General features: G+C 48.6%; 1 pseudogene; it reads left to right on the top strand.

Moving 5' to 3' along the window:
- The first annotated feature begins 620 nt into the window (after positions 1 to 620).
- Positions 621 to 4,635, top strand: LOC144499035 (pre-mRNA-splicing factor CWC25 homolog pseudogene; annotated as a pseudogene).
- The last annotated feature ends 6,655 nt before the right edge of the window (positions 4,636 to 11,290 follow it).

Here is an 11,290-nt window from a genome sequence, read left to right as displayed (position 1 = left end):
ATTGCTTGCTGCACAATATTCAGCATCATATGTGACTTCTCAGATTCTGCAGCACTCAGTTCCAAATGCAGCAAGAATGGACAATATCCAGGCTTGGGCTGGCAAGTCGCAAGTGACATTCACGCCACATGAATGCCAGGTAATAACCATCTCCAACAAGATAAAACTCCACCATCTCCCCATGGCATTCAATAAGGCTGCCATCACTGAATCCCCCACTGTCAACATGCTTTAGGGAAGGAAATCTGCCATCCTTACCCAGTCTGGCCTACATGTGACTCCAGACCCACAGCAATGGGGTTGATTTTGAACATGAGAAGGAGAGTAAATATCAGACTGTGCCTCAATTGGGATCGGTTGTATTCCCAAAGTATTTGTGGGCTGCCCTATGAGTAAAGGCAAATTCAATCAGCAGCAATTTGTATAGCACCTTTAATGTCGGAACACAGCCAAAGGCACGCTGACACTGAGCTATTGGATAGCTAATCAAAGAGGAGGGATTTAAGAAGAGTCTTAAAGGACAGATAGATTTAGGGAAGGAATGTCAGGTCCTGGAGCTGAAAGCATAGCCATCAATTCAAATTGGAGATTTGCAAGAGGCTAGAATTGGAGGACTGGAGATGGTTATAGCGATGGGCGAGAGTGAGGCAATGGCAGAATTTGCACAAGAGGATCTTGTTTAAAAGGGAATGATTAATTATTCGTTTGAGCATATTTTAAGCAGATCTAAATAGCTAGCTGATAGTTACACAGAAGGCCACCCCAGCATGGGGACTCGATGTTACTTTGCCAGTGTCACTCTCATACCCAAGAGCAAGTCTGAAATGTTACAAAATGAAATTTGTGTCTGCAAGGTGAGCAAATGCCTGGTCCAAGAAACAGAAGTTCCAGGAACCTCAAACGATGACAGAGCTTTAGGGAGGACATTGACCGAGCTTAGGGTCCAAGCAGCTGAAGGAACAGATGAGTTTTAAATCATGCAGCAAGTGATGCACACGAGAGACGGGCCCATCGCAGGATTTCCTGCTGCCCACTATGGTTTTGGATGGCTTGTGCTGATCGCCAGGGAGGAAACATCTTTTCATGTATATGTAATATGCTTGTGTGTGTGAGTGCAATGTCATGAAGTTGAGCTTGCATCAGATAATTTTAATCCTCGGGCTGAAAACTCAGACTTGAACTTTTCAGACATTTTAAAACGAGTTCAAAATGATGACTGGAAATCATGGCCATAAAATGCTGCTCCAATTGGCATCACCGTGACTATGACATAAGTGTTACTGCGACTGTGCGGCCAAATTCCTCTCCAATTCGATTTTCAAGTTTGCTGACGACACCACCTTTGTGGGTCGGATCTCAAACAATGACGACACAGAGTACAGGGATGAGATAGAGAATCTGGTGAACTGGTGCAGCAACAATAATCTCTCCCTCAATGTCAACAAAATGAAGGAGATTGTCATCGATTTCAGGAAACATAAAGGAGAACTGTCTACATCAATGGGGATGAAGTGGAAATGGTGGTGAGCTTCAAGTTTTTAGGTGTCCAGATCACCAACAACCTGTCCTGGTCCCCCCCCATGGTGATACTATAGTTAAAGTCCACCAACGCCTCTACTTTCTCAGAAGACTAAGGAAATTTGGCATGTCAGCTACGACTCTCCAACTTTTACAGATGCACCATAAAAAGCATTCTTTCTGGTTGTATCACAGCTTGGTATGGCTCCTGCTCTGCCCAAGACCGCAAGGAACTACAAACGGTTGTGAATGTAGCCCAATCCATCACGCAAACCAGCCTCCCATCCATTGACTCTGTCTACACTTCCCGCTGCCTTGGAAAAGCAGCCAGCATAATTAAGGATCCCACGCACCCGGGACATTCTCTCTCCCACCTTCTTCCTTCAGGAAAATGATACAAAAGCCTGAGGTCACGTACCAACCGACTCAAGAACAGCTTCTTCCCTACTGCTGTCAGACTTATCTTGCATTAAGTTGATCTCTCTCTACACCCCAGCTATGACTGTAACACTACATTCTGCACTCTCTCGTTTCCTTCTCTTTGAACGGTATATTTTGTCTGTACAGCATGCAAGAAACAATACTTTTCACTGTATGCTAATACATGTGACAATAAATCAAGTCACTGTGTTCCATGTGACTCCTCTTTGGGATGGAGATGCTGGGTCTGAAAAGGCTCCACATAAAGTCATGAGGAATGTGGAAGGTTCTATCTCCTGTACCATTAACAAGGCATTAAGACAAGTGCCCGAGATTGGAGATGGGACATCAAATCTAATCACCTGAGCCAGGAGACAATGGCTCAGGTTAGTGTGTAGACGTGAACCAATCAAGCTACCTGTTGGATTACACAATAACATTTCATAAGAACGTATGAACTAGGAGCAGGAGTGGGCCATTTGACCCCTCGAGTCTGATCCGCCATTCAATAAGATCATGGCTGATCTTTTTGTGGACTCAGCTCCACTTACCCGCCCGCTCACCATAACCCTTAATTCCTTTACTATTCAAAAATCTGTCCATCTTTGCCTTAAAAACATAAAACTTAATACTTAAAAACTTAGCTGATGAAGGAGCAGCACTCCAAAAGCTCGTGATTCCAAATAAACCTGTTGGACTTTAACCTGGTGTCTTAAAAACTGTCAATGAAGTAGCCTCAATTGCTTCACTGGGCAGGGAATTCCACATTTCACAACCCTTTGTGTGAAGATGTTCCTCAACTCAGTCCTAAATCTGCTCCCCCTTATTTTGGGGTCATGCCCCTTAGTTCTGGTTTCACCTACCTGTGGAAACAACCTCCCTGTTTCTATCTTATCTATTCCTTTCATCTTGTATGTTTCTATAAGATCCACCCCTCATTCTTCTAAATTCCAATGAATATAGTCCCAGTCTACTCAGTCTCTCCTCATCAGCTAACACGCTCAACTTTCCCACTTGGACAGTGGAGAGAGAGAGCAAGTCACATGACCAACAAACTCTTTTTGGGTCTTGGTAATATTTTGCAGTGAGTTGATGCTGATAAATTGAGGACAAGCAGCTGGAGCTGTTGAGCATGAAGAGTGGCGACCTTATCTCAGATCTGCTGCAGATCTTGCCCAATCTCTCTCTCCCTCCATCCTTTCTGGTGAGCGTCGAGCCTTGTTTGCTGATCGCGACCAACCAGAGGATTTCCTTCTCTGAAAAGAGATCTTTCAAAAGTGAAATTCTGCTCTGCAGAGGAATAACCAAATTAACTGTTAAAACATCAAGACAACCCAAGGAACGTCTAACCAACAGAGTCATTGAGCCACTTCCTTCAGGAAAATGATACCATTAGCTTTCGGAGCACTGCTCCTTCGTCAGATGGAGTGGACATTTCCACTCCATCTGACAAAGGAGCAGCGCTCCGAAAGCAAATGGTATTTGCTACCAAATAAACCTGTTGGACTTTAACCTGGTGTTGTTAAAACTCTTACTGTGTTCACCCCAGTCCAATGCCGGCATCTCCACATCATGGAAAGATAAGGGCAGCAGATACCTGGGAACACCCTCACCTGCAGGTTCCCTCCAAGCAGCGCTACGCAGAGGATAGCAGTGCTCTGAAGAAATCATCCGATAGGCTTGATTGGATGTATCAAGGGCCTGGCAGTATGATTAACAAGGAGGAATACTTGCTGGGTCGACCTATTGACAAGTATGCAACAGGCAAAATGGTGGACGAAGAGTCTGGGCCTTCTATTGAGACTGGACTGCTGCCTGGCTCTATTTTTACGGCCACAGGGGCTAACTCTGCATTGGATATGACTTCTAAAATACGAGAAGATCCACTCTTCATGATCAGGAAACGCGAGGAAGAAAAAAAGAGATTTTAACTAATCCCATTAAAATGAAGGTGATCAAGGAAACACTGCAAAAGAACTTGGACAAAACGGAAAAAAAGAACTAGAAGCAGCACAAGAAATATCGACGATCTAGTCCCAGTGGTGATGAGCAGCAAGCAAAATGGCATGAAAAGGCTGCAAGTTCATCCACATCTATTCCAAAGAAGCTACCTGGGTATGGCTTGAAGGTGAAAGATTCTCTCAGCGTTATACAGCGACACGGTTCCCTCCCCTCTGACCCAGCTAAAGCATCTCGCAAGATCAGACCCAGGTCACGGTCAGGAAGCCGCTCCCGGAAAGTCCGACAACAATCTCACAGACATCAGACGTGAAGATTCGTGGCACGGAAGATCCAGGCCAACGTCTCGGTCACCTCCAAGACATTCCAAGGTACGTTCGCGGTACTCTGGAAATGACACGGAAGTCGTCCCCAACGAGAGGAGGATTCCATAGGAGGCCTTATTCGAATCAATCAAGAAAACTTTCAGCAGAGGAGCTGGATCGGAGGCGACAAGAGATGATGGAGGATGCAAAATGGAATGACAAAGCTCGCCAATGTAAAATTAGACAATACAAAGAGGAAGAAAAAAAGGAGCGGGAACTGGAAAGAAACGATACTGGAGAAGGAAAGGTTCTCGACAAAATGAAGCTACAAAGCACCGCAACATCTTCAGTAGAAGAAGATCGCGTGAAACGCAATATTCATTCCATTCAGCGGACACCTGCGGCACAGGAGAAGAACTTCATGAGGAAGTGAACTTGGCTTTACAGCGTGGACATGAGCTGAGATCCTGTGGGAAGGAACAGTATCTAGAAAATATGGCAGCTGCCGATTCTGCCTTTCCTTATATAAATACTTAACGAAACAAAAAAATGTTCTTAGGAGTCATATTGAACTCAGAACATTAACTGTTTCTCTCCACAGAGGCTGTCGGAAAAATCAGGACTTAGAAATCACCATTGCTCAGGGAAATGGACTTGAATGCGCAGAAAACGCCTTGGTTTAGATTGGTTTTGCTCCCTCCCAAATTGTCCATCCGCAGTCAATATCACTGATCTCACTGATAAAATTGTCGATGCACAAAGGGCTAAAGGCCAATAAAATGACCCAACTCGTACCCATGGAATTTTCAGGACCAAACCTCCAACGCTGACCATCAAATTCCCTGTGAATTGCCAGAAATTGTTGGTATTTAAATGTTAACCCAGCTTGTTCCTTTTAATGCCGCCACTCTTAGTACGACTGAGGGAAATCAGAGGGCAGTTGTAACTACTTGTAAATTTCAGGCTCTTTTAAAAAAAAATACAACTGTAACAAGATGTGACACGGAGGGTATGGCAGATGCACATTAGACACAAAATGGTTGCATCTAGATTAGTAAATTAGTAAGTCACTCACCATCCTGAATTGGAAATATATTGCCGTTCCTTCACTGTTGCTGGGTCAAAATCCTGGAACTTCCTCCCTAACAGCACTGTGGGTGTACCTACACCACGTGGACTGCAGGGGTTCAAAAAGGCATCACCTTCTCGAGGGCAGTTTGGTCTTGGCAGTGAATACTGGCTTAGCCAAAAACACCTACATCCCATGAGAGAATAAATAGAATATCAATGTTGCCAAACCTTTGACAGGTGCTGCTGGTAAATACTTGACAGGAGTTGCAAGAGTCACATCAAAGGCTGTCAGCTCCTTTTATGAATAGATGTTGCCACCTGGGGTACCTGCCTGAACAACAAATTGATATTGCTGCCTGTATCGAGTCCAAATGAAAATGCTGGACAGCTGTGCTTTCGTTGCTGTGATTTCAAATGTACAAACGTTTCGTGTTGCTTACGTTTCTGGTTAAATTCTGCACAAGGTGAAAGAAAAATAACATCAGACCTTGGGAGAGTTTTGACAGGTTGATGGGCAGTTGAATTGAAAAGGCAGGTAGCACTGTGCATTTCTGGAACTTTCTGATTGTCATCAGTTTTTCACTCTGTCTCCACTCCTCTGTTTCTTGCTGTTATATAACACCAGTTAAATCTGCAAAAGCACGAGAGAGTTTGTTTTGTTCTGTTCTGTAAGTGCTTACATTTACATCGTGCCTTTCACCAGCTTGGCATTGCAAGGTGCTTCATAAGAAATGCATGGTTTTGAAAGTATAGTCATTGTTCTGATATATATTCTGCTGCAGCCGATTCACAGCATGGTTCCATAGGCAACAATGTGACGATGACCAAATAATTGGTTTTAGTGATGTTGGTTCAGACATAAATACTGTGCGGAATGCAAGCACCAATTATCTAGTGCACAAAGAGGCCATTTGGTCCATTGTGTCAGTTCTGGCTTTTTAAATGGACTTTCTTGGTAGTTCCATTCCCAATGGTCCTGTAATGTTTTCCCCTTCATGTATTTACCTGATACACTGCTGAAATTACGACAATCCTCATGGGTGTGTTATGTTTGGAAGCATGAGGCCTGAAGTTGTGAAGGTGACCAGAGCAAGAGGTTTTATGTTGGACAGGACGAGTAATACGAATTAGGAGCAGGAGTAGGCCATCTGGCCCCTTGAGCCTGCTCCACCATTCAATGAGAATATGGCTGATCTCAGCTTCATTCACCAGCCTGCTCACCATAATCCCTAATTCCTTTTCTGTTCAAAAACCTATTTATCTTTGCCTTAAAAACATTCTAAGAGGTAACCTCAAGTGCTTCACTGGACCATTCGTTGAGATCATGACTGATCTGATATAATCCTCAACTCCACTTTCCTGCTTTACCCCCATAACCCTTGATTGCCTCACTGATTAAAACTCTGTCTATCTCAGCCTTGAACATAATGACCCAGCCTCCACAGCCCTCTGCGGTAAAAAATTCCACAGAATCACTACCCTCTGAGAGAAGAAATTCCTCCTCATCTCTGTCTTAAATGGGTGACCCCCTCACTCTGGGATTATGCCCTCTGGTCCTAGACTCTCCCACAAGGGGAAACAATCTTACAGCGTTGACCCTGTTAACCCTCCTGAGAATCCAATACGTCTCAATCAGGTTGCGCCTCATTCTTCTAAACTCCAATGAGTACAGGCCCAACTTCTCTTCATAAGACAATCCCTCCATATCCAGGATCAACCTAGTGAACCTTCTCTGAAGTGTCTACACTGTCAGTATATCTTTGATAAGGCGACCAAAACTGTTAACGGCATTGCAGGTGTGGTCTAACCAGTGCCTTGTACAGTTTTAGCAAGACATCCCTATTTTTCAACTCTATTCCTTTTGGAATAAAGGCCAACATTCCATTTGCCTTCTTTATTACCTGAAACTTGCATGCGAGCTTTCTGTGATTTATGCACGAGGACCCCAAATCCCTCTGTGCTGCAGCTTTCTCCATTTCAATAATATTCCGCTTCTTTATTCTTACTACCAAAGTGTATTACTTCACATTTTCCTACATTATATTCCAACCACTGAGTTTCTGTCCAATCACCTAACTTGTCGATATCCCTCTGTAGACTGTCACCTCAGCACTAGCCTTCCCTTCTATTTTTGTGTCATCCACAAACTAGGCAATATTTTGATTTGATTTATTATTGTCACATGTACTAACATACAATGAAATGTATTGTTTCTTGCGCGCTATACAGACAAAGCATACCGTTCATAGAGAAGGAAATGAGAGAGTGCAGAACGTAATATTACAGTCACAGCTAGGGTGTAGAGAAAGATCAACTTAATGCAAGGTAAGTCCATTCAAAAGTCTGACAGCAGCAGGGAAGAAGCTGTTCTCGAGTCGGTTGGTACGTGACCTCACACTTTATCTTTTTCCCGATGGAAGAAGATGGAAGAGAGAATGTCCAGGGTGCGTGGGGTCCTTGATGATGCTGGCTGCTTTGCTGAGGCAGCAGGAAGTCAATGGATGGGAGGCTGGTTTGCGTGATGCATTGAGCTACATTCACGACCCTTTGTAATTCCTTCCGACTTGGGCAGAGCAGAAGTCATGCCAAGTTGTGATACAGCCAGAAAGAATGCTTTCTATAGTGCATCTGTAAAAGTTGGAGAGAGCCGTAGCTGACATGCCAAATTTCTTTAGTCTTCTGAGAAAGTGGAGGCGTTGGTGGGCTTTCTTAACTATGATGTGGAGATGCTGACGTTGGACTGGGGTAAGCACAGTAAGAAGTCTCACAACACCAGGTTAAAGTCCAACAGGTTTATTTGGTAGCGTGGTTGCTAGGTGAGGACGCCACAAGCTTTCAGAGCGCTGCCCCTTCATCAGGTGAGTCTGATGAAGGGGCAGCGCTCTGAAAACTTGTGGCTTGTGCTACCAAATAAACCTGTTGGACTTTAACCTGGTGTTGTGAGACTTTTTTAACTATAGTATTGGCATTGGGGGACCAGGACAGGTTGTGGGTGATCTGGACGCCTAAAAATGTGAAGCTCTCAACCCTTTCTACTTCGTCCCTATTGATGTGGACAGGGGCATGCTCTTTACGCTTCCTGAAGTCGATGACAACCTCCTTCGTTTTGTTGACATTGAGGGGGAGATTATTGTTGCCGCACCAGTTCACCAGATTCTCTATCTCATTCCTGTACTCTCTGTCTCATCATTGTTTGAGATCCGACCCACTACGGTGGTGTCGTCAACAAACTTGAAAATCGAGTTGGAGGGGAATTTGGCCACACAGTCATAGGTGTATAAGGAGTATAGTAGGGGGCTGACAACACAGCCTTGTGGGGCACCGGTGTTGAGGGTGATCGTGGAGGAAGTGGTGTTTTTTATCCTTACTGATTGTGGTCTGACAGTTAGGAAGTTCAGGATCCATTCGCAGAGGGAAGTGCCGAGGCCCAGGCCACGGAGTTTGGAGATGAGTTTCGTGGGAATAATGGTGTTGAAGGCTGAGCTGTAGTCAATAAATGGGAGTCTGACATAGGTGTCCTTGTTAGCTAGGTGTTCCAGGGTTGAGTGCAGGGCCAGGGAAATGGCATCTGTTGTGGATGTGTGGCGGTGGTAGGCAAACTGTAGTGGATCCAGGTAGTCCGGGAGGCTGGAATTGATTTGTGCCATGACTAACCTTTCAAGGCACTTCATAATGATGGATGTCAGAGCCATCGGCCGACAGTCATTAAGGCTGCTTGGTTTCTCTTGGGTACCGGGATGATGATCGTCTTCTTGAAGCAGATAGGGACTTCAGATTGTTGTCAAGAGAGGTTGAAGATGTCTATGAATACCCCCGCCAGCTGACCCGTGCAGGATCTGAGTGCACGTCCGGGTACTCCATCTGGGCCAGTCACTTTCCGTGGGTTGACCTCCAAGAAAGCTGCTCTGACACCTGCAATGATGATCCCCGATACAGGTTCTTCCAGGGTGGAGGGCATGCTCTCGCTGACCTCTTGCTCAAAACGGGCGTAGAATGCATTGAGCTAATCAGGGGAGGGGTTCGTTGGAGCCGGCGATTTTATATGCCTTCATCTTGTAGCCTGTTATGTCTTGCAAACCTTGCCATAGTCGGTGGGGGTCGTTCTGGCTAGCCTGGGACTCTAGCTTGGTCTGGTAATGTGTTTTGGCATCTTTGATGGATCTCCTTCGATCGTATCTGGCTTTCATGTATAGGTCAATAGTACATTCACTTCCCTCATCCAAGTCATTAATACATGTGTGGCCCCCACTCTCCTCTAAACAAACTGAAAGAACCTCAAACCTGCTGGACAATTGCAGAAACCAGCACCCCAGCACCCCTGCCTGTGGGTCCCCTTGTCCTTTAGGTACCTTACCTGCTTTAGCTGCAGTCACACTCTCCTGTCCCTGATCTGTTTCCCAACCGAAGATTCTATCCTTAGGGATCTGACCCCCTCCCAAACAAGACATCCAGCTCTCTCTCCCCCCCTCATGTGTTGTGGTGTCTGCAGCTCAGCCTCCAATTCAGTGACTCTGAACCGAAGCTCCTCAAGCCACAGACTTAGTGCAGACGTTCTTGTCCTGGATAACACTTGTATCCACGAACTCCCACATGCTGCAACCATGACACAGCATCCGTCCTGTCATAGTTGTGAACTTTAATTACTTAATTATTATTTTCAATTATTTATTTTCTTTCAGATATTAATTAGTCTCAACACAAACTGAAGGACAAATTTAAACCTTTGGAAAATAGACCTTGGCCACTCACTGGATATTCGCAGATCCTCAACAAGAGCTCACCACCTCCATGGAGAGCAGCAGAAACCAATTCCGAGAGGGTGAAAAAGCAAAGGAGAACTGCACCCCTCACCAGGCTCCTCCGCCTTCCTCCTCACCAGGCTTCCCTACCTCCCCCATCCCCCCCCCCGCCCCTCCCTCCTCACCAGGCTGCTCTCTTTCCCACCCCCCTCACCAGGCTTCCCTACCTCCCCCCTCCCCCCCCGCCCCTCCCTCCTCACCAGGCTCTCCCCCCCCCCCCCCCCCTCCCCCCTCACCAGGCTCTCCCCCCCACTTCCTCCTCACCAGGCTTCCCTCTCTTTTCTCTCCCCCCGCCCCCCCCCTCTCACCAGGCTTCCCCTCTCTTCTCTCCCCCTCCCCCGCCCCCCCCCTCTCTCACCCCCCCTCCCCGCCCCCACCTCCCCACCTCTCCCCAACCCCCACCTCCCCTCCTCTCCCCACCCCCCGCCCCACTCCTCTCCCCGCCCCCGACCCCCCCTCTCCCCGCCCCCCTCCTCGCCCCACCCCGCCCCCCTCCTCTCCCCGCCCCTGCCCCCCTCCTCTCCCTGCCCCCGCCCCCCTCCTCTCCCCGCCCCCACCCCCCCTCCTCTACCCGCCCCCACCCCCCCTCCTCTCCCCGCCCCCACCCCCCCTCCTCTCCCCGCCCCCCCTCCTCTCCCCGCCCCCCCTCCTCTCCCCGCCCCCCCTCCTCTCCCCGCCCCCCCTCCTCTCCCCGCCCCCCCTCCTCTCCCCGCCCCCCCTCCTCTCCCCGCCCCCCCTTCCTCTCCCCGCCCCCCCTTCCTCTCCCCGCCCCCCCTTCCTCTCCCCGCCCCCCCTTCCTCTCCCCGCCCCCCCTTCCTCTCCCCGCCCCCCCTTCCTCTCCCCGCCCCCCCTCCTCTCCCCGCCCCCCCCTCCTCTCCCCGCCCCCCCCTCCTCTCCCCGCCCCCCCTCCTCTCCCCGCCCCCCCTCCTCTCCCCGCCCCCCCCTCCACTCCCCGCCCCCCCCTCCACTCCCCGCCCCCCCCTCCACTCCCCGCCCCCCCCTCCACTCCCCGCCCCCCCCTCCACTCCCCGCCCCCCCCTCCACTCCCCGCCCCCCCCTCCACTCCCCGCCCCCCCCTCCACTCCCCGCCCCCCCCTCCACTCCCCGACCCCCCCCTCCACTCCCCGCCCCCCCCTCCACTCCCCGCCCCCCCCTCCACTCCCCGCCCCCCCCTCCACTCCCCGCCCCCCCCTCCACTCCCCGCCCCCCCCTCCACTC

This window comes from Mustelus asterias, chromosome 9 (assembly GCF_964213995.1).
Source record: "Mustelus asterias chromosome 9, sMusAst1.hap1.1, whole genome shotgun sequence".
In the NCBI taxonomy this organism is placed as follows: Eukaryota; Metazoa; Chordata; class Chondrichthyes; order Carcharhiniformes; family Triakidae; genus Mustelus; species Mustelus asterias.
This window is presented reverse-complemented; position numbering and strand designations above follow the sequence as displayed.